We start from the raw sequence: 18291 nt of genomic DNA, 5'->3' as shown, positions 1-18291 counted from the left end.
GAAAGGAATGAAGGTATTTTATATGAGCGGTCACATTTCCCCCAAGGTTATAAAACTGAGTAGCAAATCATGGGCACACTCCCTCATTGAGGGAGCTGTCATGGTTTCCACCTCTTAAGTTTGCATCTCCTAGTCTGCTAGCACATCAATTTCTTCTAGCCTGAACCTCAGCCAATTAGTCTGTGCAATGCCAGGGTAAATTGCACTCTTGAAACTGACAGGATCTGATCAAATGAAAATGTATAGCTGGGTATTGTCTGCCTGTTAAAAAAGCTTCAGCCTAAACCCTTCACTAACCTTTTCCCTGCTGACCCCACAACAGCTCCATCCACACACTGAGGGGTAACCAGTCAGAAACCTATGAAACCCCACATGAGGGACTCCTAGGCTCAGCTGAGCCATCCCCTGATAATGCACTCTAATGCTTCCACTGCATCCTCCTCCCCACAATTCTTAACCCAGCCCAAACTCCAGCTACCACACACCTCTGTCAGATTGGAATGGTCACTATATCTGTGACATACCAGGGTACAGTCTAGACTAGTGAGCACTCTGCCATGCATCCTTGGGTGCTTTACGATGCTTTGCTGGAGTAGCTCCTACTTGGGTCATTCACAAACAACCTTCCAGCATGTAAGCGACACCCTGAGTGTCTGTGTATAACTGCAGCCTGCCAGCCATGCTTGGGTTATAGGCTGGCTCCCACACCCTTGGTTATACTACAGGGTGACCCCCAGTCTTAGTTTTCCCCCCCAGAAATATATGTCCTGTATTTCCCAGCTCTTTCCTGGACAGTGCAAGTTTTAGCCTGCTTATTATTTCAAATAGTTATTCAGATACTTTAATTTAAATATGCTAGATTAACTAAAACAGTAAAATAAAGATTTTAAGTGAGTACAATTAATGAGGCATAAAAGCTAGAAATGGTTACAAGAAAAATAAAGATAAAACTCAACTGGTGCCTAACTTAAACTATGTTAAATTCAAAGCAACCTTTTCTTGCCACAAGTTTTCAGCAGTCGTACTGACTAAACTTCCTAGGTCAGGACCCCTTCTCCCAGAGGCCAGTGAAGGCTTCCTTTGTTGCTTCAGGTGCAGGGAATATGATTGACAGGAAGAGAAAGAGGGGTCCAATGGGGTATTTGTCCCTCCTTTTATAGTTTCAGTCCTGCTCTTGAAATACATTTCCAGCTGGGTACCAGGAAACAAAAATGTCTGTGTGGGACTAATGTTCCCTGTTGCTTTTTCCTCACTTGTTTGTGTTTCCCTTGTGTCCCTTCCTTCTTGATGACTTTGTTTACTGCTTAAATGCAAATGAAACAGGGCATATGTGCCTTTGTTTAGGATTAGGACAGACCTTGTTTACCAACCTCAGTAACACTATGCAGTGGAATCTTTGCACACAATGTTGTCACACACATTTTATCAGGACAATACTGATCAGGAAATTATGAGTTTTCAAATGATACTTTACAAGGCATACTTTGTTACAAAGATGATGACAATTAGGGTGACCAGATGTCCTGATTTTGTAGGGACAGTCCTGATATTTGGGGCTTTGTCTTAAATGGGTGCCTAGTACCCCCCCATCCCATCCCGATTTTTCACCCTTGCTGTCTGGTCACCCTAACGTGAACACAGGGGTATATTCTGTCATAATCTCCAGTGCTGCTCTCTCTGTCAGGCCAATGAGATGGAGCATGAACTGCAAGGAAAGCCACAAACCTCTATGAAAAGATACAAAAGCCCTTTCACAACAAACTGATTTTCCAACCTAAAAATCAGTCTTCACAGCATAGACCAATGCCACAAAGTGCTTCCCTCCTCTCAAGTCACATAACAATAACTCTTTTCCCCCATCCAGGAGTAGGCCCATCACCCAATAATGAAAGCGGTCAACCTTCCTTGTATCAGACCCAAAATAGAGCTCCAGCCTTCTGTCTCATAATCAGCCTCTGGAACCTGCTGGCTCTGCAGAGGGGCAGAGTGTCCACTTAATGAATAGTCCCCATCATAATCATCATGCTGAGATAATGCTGTCACACAATGGCACCAACAACAACATACCAAGCAATAACCCTTTTGTAAATAACTTTGGCAAAGCTTCGTCTCGGAAAACTCCCAAATTTTGGTCCAGTTTAGATGACTGAATATAGAACGTGTAATGTATTTAAAAACTGGTTTTTAGCTTTATCTTTTCAATTATTTTTGTCACAAACTTTCATTATTTTCCTTTTCACATCATGTTTAGACAAACTTTTCAAACCTAGGCTCCTTAAGTTGGCATCTAAAGCCATATTTAAGCATCTGTGTAACAGATTGTCAGCAGATCTCATTAAAAATACATAAATGGGAATGATGAATGCCCAGCAGCTCTGAAAATCAGGATACTTACTTATTTGGGTGTCTTGTCTGAGGCACCCAAGTCTGAGTGTTTCCACTGACCTCAAGGTCCTTTGGCTCAGTCTAGAAAGGAGGGAGGCTTGAGAAGTTACACACAAGCAAACAACAATGGGACATGTGACCAGTCCTCCCTTTCTTCCCACTACAACTTTGAAACTGCAGGTTATATCCAGTCTTACAAAATCCCAATTTGATCTTGGCCAAGTGGCTAACTTTTCATTTCCCCATGTTTGACTGCAGGAAGGAGCTGTTTGCTGAAGATGAAAAACAAGCCTGGTGTGTTCCAACAGCATTGCCGGATGTGATTTCAGGCAGGAGATATCCAGCTGCTCACTTGTTATTTTCAGAGAGAATAGCATGATGGTTGTTGATGTTTTTACATTTTTTATGATTGGATATCTATGCTACTTCAGAGCACCATTAACAGAGCATTTTAATTAAGTATTCCTTTGCATCATGCTTTGATTTTTTTTTTTGTAAATGTTCTGAGATAGCAACAACTTTCCTCAATGCATTTTGCTCAGCTTTTCATTTTATTATCACCATTTGTTACTGTTCTGGTCTACAAGGATAAATGTTGCCTTCTTCTCCTTTGCAGGCTAGATCCCCTGTGAGCTTTGTTGCTCGGAATTTTGGCAGCACTGGAAACCATAGTGTCCCAAACCTCAAAAGCGAGCTTGATGATAGAAATGCCTACCAATGCCTGTATTAAGTCCTATGGAATATTTGAAACTTAGGACCAAATTGTGATCACTTGTGGGAAGGCAGTGGGACTACCCATGTGAGGAAGGCATTAAGAATGTACGCCTATAATGGGATGTCATTATAGGAATAAGTTTTCTGGTTTTCAATCTCAGAGTTCAAGCTCAGAGTCAAAGGCCCACTTATGAATGACAATGACATACAGACCCTTTCTCTCGATCTTGCAGAGAGAAGGTAATTAACATGATGTAATTCAGATCAACGGGAGTTACATAACACAGTATTAGATAGCTTAATAAACACATGATTGATAACACAGCTCTAATAAGAGTCAATCCTTTGGGTTATCCTGGTTTGAGCATTGTTATTGGAGTACTCTGTGTGTGTATATATGTAAATAGTTAATAGAAAATGTCGGATGTACATACAATTTTACACACGAGGCTAGACTTTGAAAATTTAGACCAAAAGTACCTTCTGCTGCTGGTTTCATTAATATTACTGGGAGGGTACTTGCATTCTGGTGTGGGAGAAGAAAGCCCCAGGATAGGTAGTTAACATACCAGTCAGTAACTAGAATTGTAGTTTCTTCTGATGGGAGTCTATCTTCCTAGCAGGAAGTTTAGCCTCGAGAAGTGATTCCAGGTCCCATTAGAAAGTATAGGAAATATACAATAATATTGTACATTAATCTTCCCTTGTACCACATAACTGCATCAATTTTACTGAAAGGCATGCCCTGCATACATGGAGGAGGGGATTGTTTTTACAAGCACAATTGACATTATCTTTGAAGTGAAAGAGACAGGAAATTTACCGTGCTTACGGAGAAGCTGTTTGGAATTTGATGAGTTTGTCTTTAGATTGTGGCCTGCAAGGCTAAATTCTCACTACATTTAATTATATATTTCTAGCACAATTGTCTATTTTGTCTATTATAGTGCAGCTATGTGGAGATTATCTTATAATGTGATATGTGTATGTATGTATTTATTTATTTATTTTGCATTTTCATTTATGGACTTTGTTCTTGCAATAATAATAGCCACATTTGGTATAAAATTGTAACCCCAAGAAAGCCAGCTGTTTTGTTTTATATTGCTGATGTGGAATTCATAGAGTATTAGGGTTTTTTGCTTGTTCACAGATTTGTTTCTGGCATGCAGAGTAGGGTTTTTTTAATTAGTTTTCCTCCTAGTTTCAGCCTGTTTTTTCTTTGCTCTGAATATATATACCATATATACATATATTGCATGTGTAAATCTATTTTTGCTCTCTCTTTAAGATCTGATGGTGCAACTTTTACTTCAGTGATCATTTATTCATATAAGTAGTCCCAATGATTTCAATTCATTCACGGATGATGCAGTCTGTACCCACTGTGGTGAGCACTTACCCACGTGAGTAGGCCCAAGGAGGAAGGGTCACACTATTCAGCCTATAACATGTTAATTGAGTGTAAAAATTAGGAAAATTTTATAAATGAGGTTTTTTTCCTAGAAAAAACAAAATCCCAGATGGAAAACCAGAAATCAAATTCAGCTTTTAACTGTCACTCACGCACAGGTGTCAATGCTGAAGCAATGCACAAAGCCTGAGTAAAAGGGCTTTGCTCCCAGCAAAATGCTGTAAACATAGCACAGATAAGGGAAGGATTCCTCAACTAACATTCACTTTAGCACCTGAGAACCTATGTAACCATCCTGTAGCCACTAGTGGTAGGGATGGAAAAGGTGAGTAGTTGGTTCACTGCTTCCTCACTACACAGGAGTTTAGCATTGATCCTGATTCATCTGTGGGGATAGGCCTCATTCGGCTAGGAATAAATCTCACTTATACAGTTTGGGTTTTCTGTTGATTTGCTCTGAGGTATGGTGGATGTGCTGCATTACACCTTATTAACCATTATAGGCACCCACAGTCTTGGGCTGAATTCTTTTTTTTTTTTAACATTTTTTATGAAAAGCTGGGTTTCCAAAACAAAATTTTTGATGGAAAAAAATTGTTTTCCCTTAAAAAAAATGAAACCCCAAAATTTTTGTAGAAAAAAGTATCAAAATTATAGGAAATGCCCATCTTTTCTCAGTATTTTTACTGAGTTTGTTTTGATTTATTTTAAATTAACATAACATAGAATAAAATTGAATGAAAACAAAATCTTTTCATTATTTTTCAATTTTTGTTGTTTTGTTTTGTTTTGAGGGAAAAAAATACCGTAGTTTTGACCAACTCCTTTGTTGGGCCATAGTCTGAAAGATGATCAAAGGTGAAATTCTGGCCCCACTATAGTCAAAGGCAAAACTTCCCTTGACTTCAGTAGATTCAAGATTTTACCCTAAATGTAGAACTTGCTGAAATTTTTCAAATGAAAAAATTTCCCATTGTCAACTGTGGTTTTGTTTAAATCAAAATTAAATGCCAATTTGAAAGAAATATTTTGTTTTTGTTTTTTTCTGTCCAGAACATTCAAACTGAACATTCAAAATTTCATTTTGAATCAACATTTGTTGGATTAAAAAGAAAGATATGCACATTGATAAGAATCAATGCACAGATATAGCTTATTACTTGGGAGAAAATGAAGGATATTCACATGGGAAAATATTTTTTTTGAAATAATCTTTCTGAAAGCTGTAAAGCATCTGAAAGGTAAATGTATTTCATTTTTTTTCTTATAGACTCATAGACTCATAGACTCTAGGACTGGAAGGGACCTCGAGAGGTCATCGAGTCCAGTCCCCTGCCCTCATGGCAGGACCAAATACTGTCTAGACCATCCCCGATAGACATTTATCTAACCTACTCTTAAATATCTCCAGCGATGGAGATTCCACAACTTCCCTAGGCAATCTATTCCAGTGTTTGACTACCCTGACAGTTAGGAACTTTTTCCTAATGTCCAGCCTAAATCTCCCTTGCTGCAGTTTAAGCCCATTGCTTCTTGTTCTATCATTGGAGGCTAAGGTGAACAAGTTTTCTCCCTCCTCCTGATGACACCCTTTTAGATACCTGAAAACTGCTATCATGTCCCCTCTCAGTCTTCTCTTTTCCAAACTAAACAAACCCAATTCCTTCAGCCTTCCTTTATAGGTCATGTTCTCAAGACCTTTAATCATTCTTGTTGCTCTTCTCTGGACCCGCTCCAATTTCTCCACATCTTTCTTGAAATGCGGTGCCCAGAACTGGACACAATACTCCAGTTGAGGCCTAACCAGCGCAGAGTAAAGCGGAAGAATGACTTCTCGTGTCTTGTTTACAACACACCTGTTAATGCATCCCAGAATCATGTTTGCTTTTTTTGCAACAGTATCACACTGTTCACTCATATTAAGCTTGTGGTCCACTATGACCCCTAGATCTCTTTCTGCCATACTCCTTCCTAGACAGTCTATTCCCATTCTGTATGTGTGAAACTGATTGTTCCTTCCTAAGTGGAGCACTTTGCATTTGTCTTTACTGAACTTCATCCTGTTTACCTCAGACCATTTCTCCAATTTGTCTAGATCGTTTTGAATTTTGACCCTGTCTTCCAGAGCAGTTGCAATCCCTCCCAGTTTGGTATCGTCCGCAAACTTAATAAGCGTACTTTCTATGCCAACATCTAAATCGTTGATGAAGATATTGAACAGAACCGGTCCCAAAACAGACCCCTGCGGAACCCCACTTGTTATACCTTTCCAGCAGGATTGGGAGCCATTAACAACTACTCTCTGAGTACGGTTATCCAGCCAGTTATGCATCCACCTTATAGTAGCCTCATCTAAATTGTACTTTCCTAGCTTATCTATAAGAATATCATGCGAGACCGTATCAAATGCCTTACTAAAGTCTAGGTATATCACATCCACCGCTTCTCCCTTATCCACAAGGCTCGTTATCTTATCAAAGAACGCTATCAGATTAGTTTGACATGATTTGTTCTTTACAAATCCATACTGGCTATTCCCTATCACTTTACCACCTTCCAAGTGTTTGCAGATGATTTCTTTGATTACCTGCTCCATTATCTTCCCTGGCACAGAAGTTAAACTAACTGGTCTGTAGTTTCCCGGGCTGTTTTTATTTCCCTTTTTATAGATGGGCACTATATTTGCCCCCTTCCAGTCTTCTGGAATCTCCCCCGTCTCCCATGATTTCCCAAAGATAATAGCTAGAGGCTCAGATACCTCTTCCATTAACTCCTTGAGTATTCTAGGATGCATTCCATCAGGCCCTGGTGACTTGCAGGCATCTAACTTTTCTAAGTGATTTTTTACTTGCTCTTTCCTTATTTTCTCTTCTAAACCTACCCTCTTCCCGTAAGCATTCACTATACTAGACATTCCTTCAGACTTCTCAGTGAAGACCGAAACAAAGAAGTCATTAAGCATCTCTGCCATTTCCAAGTCTCCCGTTACTGTTACCCCCTCCTCATTGAGCAGTGGGCCTACCCTGTCCTTAGTCTTCCTCTTGCTTCTAATGTATTGATAAAAAGTCTTCTTGTTTCCCTTTATTCCCATAGCTAGTTTGAGTTCATTTTGTGCCTTTGCTTTTCTAATCTTGCCTCTGCATTCCTGTGTTATTTGCCTATATTCATCCTTCGTGATCTGACCTAGTTTCCATTTTTTATATGACGCCTTTTTATTTTGTAGGTCACGCAAGATCTCAAGGGTAAGCCAAGGTGGTCTTTTGCCACATTTTCTATCTTTCCTAACCATCGGAATAACTTGCTTTTGGGCCCTTAATAGCGTCCCTTTGAAAAACTGCCAACTTTCCTCAGTTGTTTTTCCCCTCAGTCTTAATTCCCATGGGACCTTGCCTATCAGCTCTCTGAGCTTACCAAAATCCGCCTTCCTGAAATCCATTGTCTCTATTCTGCTGTACTCCCTTCTACCTTTCCTTAGAATTACAAATTCTATGATTTCATGATCACTTTCACCCAAGCTTCCTTCTACTTTTAAATTCTCAACAAGTTCCTCCCTATTGGTTAAAATCAAGTCTATAAAGCCTATAAAGTCAAATCTTACCCTGTTTCTTAAATACCAAAGCTATCATTGTATAAAAAATGGCTTCCTCCCTCACAACAAGAATAGACCCTCAGTCCCTGAGTACAGATGGGAAATACCACTGACCATTTTGTCAACAGCAACAATAAAAACAACTACTGCTGTTTTTAAAGTGCGGTTATACTCTGAGGGCCAAATTCTGCATCAAATAACACCTGGAGCAATCCTTTTGACTTTACTAGAAATTGCATATCAGTGCAAAATTTGGCCTTAAAAATGACTACTTAGAAGTGACAACATGGAGGTCCATAGCTATTCTGTTTCATATTACTTTGAATCCACACTGGGAATAGATCTGTTGAGTGAGAAAGTGCCATTTTGCTGGTCATAATTTGATCTATAAATCTTGATTCAGTTTGCGTGAGATAAGAGTTGCATCTATAGTAAAAGCCAAGTATTGTTTATTATTTGTTAAGCGTGGAGAATATGTTCTGTGCTGTACAGGAAACTTTTGCCCTGACAATGTGAAGAATCATAAGTACTTGCACATGCTCTATGTGTCTACCCAGCATTTAGACTAGGTTGTTGATTTGACCATAAGATCATAAGTAAGTTTTAACTGTTGAAAAGGTCCTCAACATTGGTATGGATCCCAACTTTAAAGCATTTATTTTTTCCCTTTTAATAATTGTGGATGAGTAAGATCATTTTTAATGAGCTGCTGCAGGCACCTGGCACTACTGGACCCACTTCTTCCTTATTCAAATGATACTTAGTTGATGGGGAATGATCCAAAGCCCAGTGAAGTTGATAAGAGCATTTATTCTAATGGATTTGGATCAGGCCCTTAGTGGATGATCTTTCCTATTAAGTGTTCAATAACATATAACATGCACAAAATAAAGAATCATTTATCGCATACAACTTTTCAAACTCTCATTAGTAATTAAGATGTTTGTGCCTAAACACACACATTTTACCTGACAGCCAGGTTGCTTCTCTCCCTTTGGCTTCTCTGCAGGAAGTTACTGGGTTTTCTGTCATCACAGTTTATTAAAGTGGGAGTAAATAAATTTGCCCAAAGGAGGGGATGATTGTTTCCTTGCATGTTCTAAGCTTGGCAGGAGGAAAAAGAAGCATAGGCAGAAGAACACTTGGCGTGGTGCCCTAATATAAATTTTTTTTTTAAAAACTGTGAGAAGAGTTTAAAAAATATTTGCATGCCTAGTGGAATAAAATTTGTATATATTAAAGTATTTCTTAAAGGGAGGAGGATTATATCAGAATGTATAGGAAAATCTTTCCTCTAAAATTGAATATGTTCGTTACTTCTTACAGTGGTAAAACTACAAGGACTTTAAGTGTTTACTTTTTTTTTTTGAACTAGTTAGTTTGTGCTCAGGGAGCTAACCTTTAACTCTATCATATGATTTCAGATTAAAATGGAATGACTGCACTGAACAAATCCAGTATTCGGAAGTATCATTAAACAGGATTATCCTCAGGACTATCCATTTTCAGCTAGGCTAAGAAAGGAACAAAGTGATGAAAGGTCCCTCATCAGGGGAAAATATGATAAACTGTTCTTAATAGCAATAGTCAAAGAACTTTCAAATTGCTTTATGGCAATTAATTAATTAATCCCTCGCAACTCCCCTGTGTGGTAGGTATACCTATATCATCTTCCCCAGTTTACAGTTAGCAAAACTGAGGCAGAGATAGATAAAGAAAAAAGAATTAAAAGTGTCTTTGGATCCTGGGTGTGTCAAATTTTGAGTATCTCATCTTAGATACCTGCTGTAGTCCTTTTTAGAATGTCCACTGATTTCAGTTCCTCGGTCTTTTGGTTCCCAACTTCAGATACAAATAGGTTGTTAAAAGTTGGACACTCAAAGTCTGATGCATGCTAAATTAAACGTCTGGTTGTAAATGTGTCCCTAAGTGATTAAGGCAGTGCCTCAAAGTGTCAGCAGCAGGAATAGAACCCTAAACTTCCTGATACCTAGTCTTGTGTTAGACCACTAGATCACATAGCCAGATGGTTTCTAGCCTGAAACAAGTTGCAGATTCTAGCAATACTGATGCTGTAGCGGCATGAAAGAGAGCAATATATTAGTGTTACTACAGCTAATGGCTAATAATTCCTCAGAAGCAATGTCTTACCCCTCCTTCACTCACTAGCTGGCTCCGAAAAAGGAATGAACATTTAATGTTTGTGTTAAGACTAACATGCCAAGTGTTATGCATAGTCTAACATGCTCATGGATGTTAATTATCAGAGTTCTTGAAATTACATTTAGGGCTGGTCTACACTACACATTTACGTCAGCACAGCTGCACCGGTGCTGCTGCACTACTGTAGCATGTCTCTCCTCAGCTTTTAATAACTCCACCTCCCCAAGAGGCGGCAGCTATGTAGGTGGGAGAAGCTCTTCCTCCAATACAGCACTGTCTACACACGGGGTTATGGTCAGTATGACTATGTTGCTGAGGGTTATGGATTTTTCACAGCCCTGCGTGATGTAGTTATACCAAAATAAGTATGTAGTGTAGACCAAGCTTCAGTGTTCAAAAAGCATGTCGTCATAGTTCTCCAGAGCCACAGACAAAATAGTTGGAAACAGGCTTGGTGGAGACGGGCTGCAATTTGTGTGACTACGGTTTATCATGGGAGATGAAGTCTTGTGAGAGAGCCCAGCATAGAGTGGAGAATGGGGGAGCATGAGACACCTGAGCTACAGCTTCTTTGATATGCTGTGGCCTCAGATATTTTGGTTTTCAGTTTATGGTTGTTCATTTGTTTGTTTGTTTTTTGACAAAAAATGTACACTTTCCACGAAAACATTCATTTAGTGAGAAAAACGGTTTTCTGAGAAAAACAGTTTAAATGGGAAATCTTCATGGAGCCCTATTGCTAGGCTTATTCGAAGACTTACACTTTGGTGATGCCACTGACTCACCATATCTAGTTTGATGTGTCAGTAACCTTTGTGAGCTTCGTGAGCAGAATGATCTGATGTCAAGTCACAGGTTCACTTACTCAGTGCCTCTAACTTGTTAGACTTATATCAAAGTGTAGGCCCCTGTGAGAGTAATGGATCAGCACCTCTTATTTGTTGATCTTATTTGAAGGCCAAGACTTCCATGAAGTCACTGGATCAGCCCCCTCCCGAATTTCAAGGCAGGGGGCTCTATATCAGTTCATAAGTGCAGTTTTTGCAAGCTGATATCAGTGCTCCAAACTCTGTGAGCCAGTAGGATCAGCAGTTTTAGCTTGCTGGGCTGATCTCAAGGCTGTGCCTTGGAGAGATTAGTGATTTACTTATTGTTATTTAAATTCCAGCAGCACCTAGAGCTACTTGAAAGTTTTCATGTGAAACTTTTTGAGACAAAAAATACAGATTTGGGTCATATGTGACATTCCACTAATTTGTGTTGATTTTGGCAAATTGTTTTGGTCAAAACACAGTATTTTGACATTTCTGAAACATCTAATTTTGATTTTATAGGCTAGATTCACACACACCAAAAACAGTGCCCCCCATGATCTTTAGCCTAGAGGTTACGGTACTCACATGGGAGTCCCAGTTAGACTCTGTACTTTGGAGCAGGGACTTGAATCTATGTTATCCTCTTCCCACATCAGTGTCTAACCCCCTCTCCCCCAGTACTATAGGTATTCTGGGATGGGTCTCTCTCCTATTGAAGCTCTTCCACTTTAACAGTCGAGAGGGCAAGAGAGAAGGAATGCTTCTATTGCCTGGTGATTAGGGCATTGGGGTAGCATCTGTGTTCTAATCCCCATGCTGTTGAATATTTAAGCATTTCTACAAAGTGGAGAAGCTTCAACAAGGAGAGACTGAGAAAGGTCCATCCTAGAATACTGAACAGCCTTTTTTTTTTAAGTTTCAAATAAACATGTGAGAGAGCATTGCCCCACATCCTAATACCATTATGACATTCAAAGATTCAGCTACCACTCCCTAATATACTAAAATTCAGAAGATTTGGAGTCAGGTCTGAATTTGTCCCTAACATTCACTTCTCTCAGTCAATAATCCCTCCTGTTATTTTGGAGAAGGTAACATCACAGATTTATATGTAATTCTTTCTGGCCTGAAGTCCCTCATTCTTGCTTCCTTAATCCTTCTCAGTATTACCAAGGAAGCTAAGATGTATAATGACACAGAGATATTATTGGTTCTGTGGTGGGGAGTTATCTATGTTAGTCTCTCTCCCATTCTGAGCTAGTGTGAGAGCCACGTTAGAAAACATGATGAATCCTAATGTGTGTATCAAGATGAGCTAGCGAGCATTTCAGTGTAGAAGGTTTTTAATGTACTTCAGGGACAATATATCTGTCTTCATCACAGTGTATCCCTAACTTTCCTCCATCTGAGTGTTTTTTCTACAGGACATTGTTCAGCTAATGTATTTCACATTTTCCTGATAATAACTGGTTCTTCAGACAATGTGGCATTTTGACTAAATCCGAATGGAATAAATAACTACACACATTCTGTTTGTTACTGGAATGTGATTAAGTGATAATAGTCACGTTGCAACGTTTTATGCGACAATGATCCAGTTCCTGAGTGGATAAATGGTAAGCCTGAGGGCCAAGTATTTTATCCCAGTAAGGGAATAGGATTATTGCAGAGTAAAACAGAGAGAGGGTGGCATGAGCTGTTTTATGCTTCAAAATGTAAAGAAGAGCTGAGATGCTTTTTAACCTATCAAGTTATGAAGTTCAAGGATCAAGTTTTCTCTTGCAACAATTGATGGTGATAACTGTTCATTGTAGAATTAGTACAGGTGGTAGAAGGACATACAGTCACTCCTCCAATTCAATTCAAGCACTGATTCTTATGTATACTTAAAGTTTTGCCTGATTCAGCATCAGTAAACTAGGTACCCTACTGGAGGCCATTTTGTATTTCCTTCCCATAAATCAAGCAGGCTAGGGAAGAAAACCTTTTCAGTCTCCATCTACATAATCATAAAATATTGATCCATCAATGGTTCAAATGTAAATTATGAGAGGGTAGGGAAAGAGGGTAACTTGTGATCTCTTATGATGTGGCATGGAACACTGCAGTACCAAGACTTATCTGCTTATCCAGTTTTGAGCTGTGGGTTTCATGAGCTGCAGAGTGACATTACATTTCCAACACAGATATTAAATGCAGGACAAGGTGCAGAATGTTAGTAAGCAGAAGAAAAATGCTTCTGACTGTTACTGATGGTTGCGTCAGAAAGGAACTGAGGGTTTCCACTCCCGCTGACCCCCCCATTGCATAACATTTTAGCTCATGTATATTAATGTTTGTTAGAGATGGGCAGAAAACAGAATCTCCATTATGTGAGAAAGTCCAAAATTTCTACAGTGGTTTTAGTTCTGAATCAGAACAAAAAGTCTCAATTTTGAAATTTACTTTGAAATGGAAATTCCAACTAATATTGATTCGGAAACATTAAGACATTTCATTTTTGATAATATTGAATTTTCAATAATGTCAAAAAGTTTCATTTTGATAGTGTTCAAATAATACTATATATCATTCATAATATTACAGTTATTATTTTATTATATTATAAAAATCAAACTGAAACACAACAAAGGGAGAAAGTCAAAACAATTCATTTGGACAATGTTCCTTCAAAAAATTGATCAAAATCAAATGAAACATTTAGATTCTGATGAAACTGCATTAGCCAGTGGAAATGTGTTTAGATGTTTCTACCAGCTCTACTGTTTATACAAATTAAGTTGACTTTTAACCTGAGATAAACCAACATATATCCCTAGGTAGCTTACAGATTTCCTGTTGTGCACAAAAACAATAGCACAAGCACAGTAGTAACATTTTTCTCATTACTTACACATAATGAGGTCAGAACAGAGCTCTTACTGTGGTGGCAGATTATAGGACAGATTGTCAGCTGGTGCATATCATTTTAGCTCCATTGAAGCCAATCTGCCCCTATCTATTAGTGTAGACTAGTGGTATACGTTAATACGATGTATTTTCAGAGAGAGAGGAAGAAGACAGTTAATGGTGACTATTGCCATTGAAGCCTTTTGCCTACATTGTTTGTAAATTACACAAAATCCTGATGTAGAAATACAGACTTATACTCTAGCTTTGCATGGCCTCATACAATGAACAATGAAGAATTTTTTGAGGAGGAAAAGTAAAGTACCAGATGGCAATAAGCACTAGCCACTGTACATTGTAGTGGATGGGACAGTGTTAATTTGATTATGTATGAAAACTTGTATTTCAAATACTGTCAAACTACAAGGAAACAATTGTTTTAGGAAACAATTTTATTTCAACATGAACAGGTTTGGTTTTTTATGAATGTAGATAACACTTTAGTGTACAGTGTCCTTCTTTTAATGGATAATAAAGTTCTTTGATTTGTATTCCCCTACTGTATAATGTTAGTAATTAGAGATGCTGTTCCTTCCACTGATATAGTCAAGTGCCACTTGTCCTGCTGTTCCCATTATCAAATGACAGACCGAAACAAAATGGCTTTGGAATGGAACTTGGCAAACTAATTCTTGGGCTGGTAATCAATTTTGAAAAATGTCAGGTCAATCACTGTACTGTTCACAAACACAATCTTGTTACTTTTGTTTAAAAGAGGAAACTCTGCTGTTTGCATCTTCACCCTATAAATAGAGATCAGATTTGGGGCTGTATTGTGGTTGGCCTTAAATTGAGTGTGTAGAGGCAGGAGAAAGCTGCCCCTTTAAGAGGGTTGTGGGCTCAGCAGCACTTGTGCAAGGTTTGGCCTGTCTCCCCAGGTGGAGGCAATGAGTCTACCTGACAAGGACTCAGGTGACCAGGAACTGAGCCTGCTGGGGGGATAAAAAGGGATTCCTGGCTGAGGAAAGAAACTGGTTGTTGACAGCTACCTGCTGAGTGGCTGCCTTTCTGCTCAAGAGGAGTGTAGTAGGAAGGTGTAATGCTGAAAATGGGTAAAGAAAAGTGCATTGTAGCTGAAGAAGTGCAGTGGCACGAGAAGAGACAATACCTGGAAGAGTGTGCTATTGCTGAAGGAGTGTTTGATAGAAGCAAGGTGAGTCTCCGAGAGAGAGAGAGAAGCAGAAAAGGACCCTGAGGAAATGAACCCTAGCAGTTGGTGCTTGTCAGAGTGAAAAGCTAGCCAGGAAGGATGGTAATATAGGAAAAGGCCCCGGGGAGAGTGAGTCATCATTTTGGCTTGGCTATGGGGACAGTCTGTTCAGCTCTTTAGGAGTCCCAGGGCTGGGAATCCATAGAAACAGGTGGGTCTGGGTTCTTCCCCATATGGTGCCACCTGGTGATGTAAAGTAGTGACCCCTCATATTAAAGGCAGGGGCCTGGAGACTGACAAAAGCCCAGAAAGGCTATAGTGGAGCCTGTTGCAGGAGCACCAGTGCTCTGTATAACCTGTATGCTCAAAAGGCTCTTTGCCCAGACCGCCGGGCCAGTGGTTCGCTGCAATGCAGTTCATCGTGCCTTGGGAAGACTTACCTTCATCACACCATCCATCACTGTGGGACACTTACCTTGAAGGATCCTGACATCTCCAGTGCCATGCTTGTCCTGAGAGTGTGACCCTCAGCCCCTTCTTTTGAGCTTAGCTATCAGTATAATAAATGTGCTGCTTTCTGCCAAACTCTGGTGGGTTATTAGTCCTCCCTAGCTGGCCCAATTTTGGGTAACAGAGCCCAGGTATGGAGTTGAAGACTTTTCTAACTTTGGTACCCTAGCAAGTGATGGACTTAAGGGGCTTGGCTAGAGGACCAAGTCACCTTGGCTATGCTGACCACTGAGAGAATACAGTTCATGGGTGACTCCCAAGTGGAGTGTAATCCTGCAGTGAGCAGCCAAGAATTAGGGCTAAGAGTGTTGCAGGGAAAAGATTGATGTTAATAGGTTGTGTCCAGTGCTAAGGTCCTGAGAAGAACTCAGTTAAAAGCTCCCTGGTCTGAGAGAGTCCAGCATCTCAGCCCTCATATACAAGTGTACACATCCTCCTGTGCATCAGTATTCAGGCCAGTCGCAGTGAGGCAGGCAGGGGCTGCTGGTCTTTTTTCCTCCCTAGATAGATGAATAGAGAAATGGAAGAAGTAGGTAGAGCCATGGTTCCACCTATCCAACATGCCATCTACTATAATTGAGCCATCTCAAAGGGGGGCAGGTGGAAGGGTGCTATACCCAGTGAAGAGCTGTAACTAATTACTTCCCTTCCTGTGTACGCACATGCACACACAACACAGGGGAGCATGGGAGTCTGAATCACAAGTCTTTACCTGATCTCATCCTGAGGTGGTACAATCTAGCCATTAATTATCTGTAAGTAAGTATCAGAGTAGCAGCCGTGTTAGTTTGTATCCACAAACAGAGCAGTACTCCTGTTCTTTCTGTAAGTAAGTAGTGCATGTTACCATACATATAAAACAATGGGCAAATTGACTACACTGAGGCTATGCCAGTTTAAACTAGCTGAGATCTTGGCCCAAACACTTAACTCTTTGACTAGCCCAAGTAGCAAAAATTAGATCTATGGAATTTTTAAAGATTTTTCTTTTGCAAAATAAACAGAAAAACACATTCTATACCAGACACCGCAGGATAACATTTGCAGCAATTGATCCTTCTGAGACTTATGTCACTATTGGCTTTTAAAGCTTCCTGTTTTCTTCCACAGCCATCTTTAAAAGCTCATAGGCACTGTTGGAAATAGGAGCTGAAATTCCTGCATGCTAGGCAGGCACAGCTGTAAATGTGCCACGACTGGGACATCTGAAGAACACGCCACATGCCAGTTGTTTGATTTAATGTCAGTTGGGAAGATTATCCAGAAGAGAGAGAAATCTCAGCACACTTAAGCCTGTTTCATTCTCCTCTTCCTCCTTCTCTTTTTTTTTAAAATCCTCTTCTGGTTTTTCTGTCCTCAATCATCATCGTTTTTTATGCAATGACACCAATCCTGAATTCTCAGGAAGGATCCTACTCCCTCTGAAGACAATGTCATTGACTTCACAATGTAAGTTATACAGTCCAGCCAATTCCAGGTGATGTCTTCATGTTCCAAATACCTAGCCCAAACAAATTATATGATCTGCTTATAATTATGTTTGTTGGATTTGTGCAGGTCAGATATTTCAGTGGTCACCATCTCTCTTAAATGTATCATCTGCCCACTGAGATACAAGTGTCTTTGCTTAATATGAACACCAGCTAGCCTCTGTGTCTCGTGGCCACATGAGCACAGCTGACAGAATAGTGCTCAATAGGAAAAATGAAGGAATAAAAAAAAATCAGAAACCGTTCTGTTGAGGTGGCCTTTCTGCCTACTGAGGTAATAAAGTTCAATAGCTATTTGTTTCGCCTTTACGCTGATTTAATAACGTGTAAGTGTGGTCCCTGGGGAAAGCAAGTCATAGGCAACAGGCATTTCCAGAGAGAGCCAGCCCTGTGATACTTTACACTGGTATGAGCACCACGCTTTCACAGGATCTAATGCTAGCGAGTGACTTCCTGTATAGTTCATATCCTCAATTATATCTATAGTGCTTCAGGTCCCTTTTGTTCCCCAGAGGAGTGTGGAAGCTGGGGATAGTGAGGAACCAGCCTCTGCATCTGAAAGAGGGAGAGACTATGTTGCCATGGTTTGTAACTGCTTTTTCATAAATGTTTCAGTCAGGTCATGGCCTACTTGATTAATTCCAAGAGTTCACATTCATCTACTGCCACACAGACAGCTTACAGCAGATGTTCACCGAAGCCATTTCATGCTGACTTAAAACGCTTTTCTTTTTCAAAAGCTAATATATGGGGATGGCTGCATTGTGGACATGGAAGTCACTTGGGGTAGTCGCTCACAGATCAGTTGCTGCTTTTCAATATCCTAGAATTCCAGTGTTTGCAGTCGTGGTACCAGTTGCAAAGAACTGGTATTATGCTTTGACTGTCCACCATAACAATGTGCCATCCATGTTATTGATGTAGTAAGTTTTGTTGTGCTCTTTATGCAGCATAAGCAAAATGTTTAGGGAAAGATGGTGATGAGTTTTGCATAGGCATGCAGGATGGAGGGGCTTGGGGAAAGTGCATGGCCTGCAACTACTCAAAAGCATCACATAATAGAAATCCCTGCACCTCCTCTTGTTCTGGGAAATGCAAGGACTGTCTGCTCC

The 18291-nt window shown here is 39.9% G+C and overlaps 1 long non-coding RNA gene across 1 annotated transcript; it reads left to right on the top strand.

The window, feature by feature from the left end:
- Positions 1-1152: 1152 nt before the first annotated feature.
- LOC115653925 lies at positions 1153-17995 on the top strand. Its single transcript, XR_004001038.1, has 4 exons — positions 1153-1219; positions 4521-4528; positions 9042-9047; positions 17985-17995. It is a non-coding gene; the product is annotated as an uncharacterized LOC115653925 (long non-coding RNA).
- The last annotated feature ends 296 nt before the right edge of the window (positions 17996-18291 follow it).

This window comes from Gopherus evgoodei, chromosome 6, assembly GCF_007399415.2.
Source record: "Gopherus evgoodei ecotype Sinaloan lineage chromosome 6, rGopEvg1_v1.p, whole genome shotgun sequence".
Lineage (NCBI taxonomy): Eukaryota > Metazoa > Chordata > Testudines > Testudinidae > Gopherus > Gopherus evgoodei.
The sequence above is the reverse complement of the archived record's forward strand: the minus strand, read 5'-3'. Positions and strand labels throughout refer to the sequence as shown.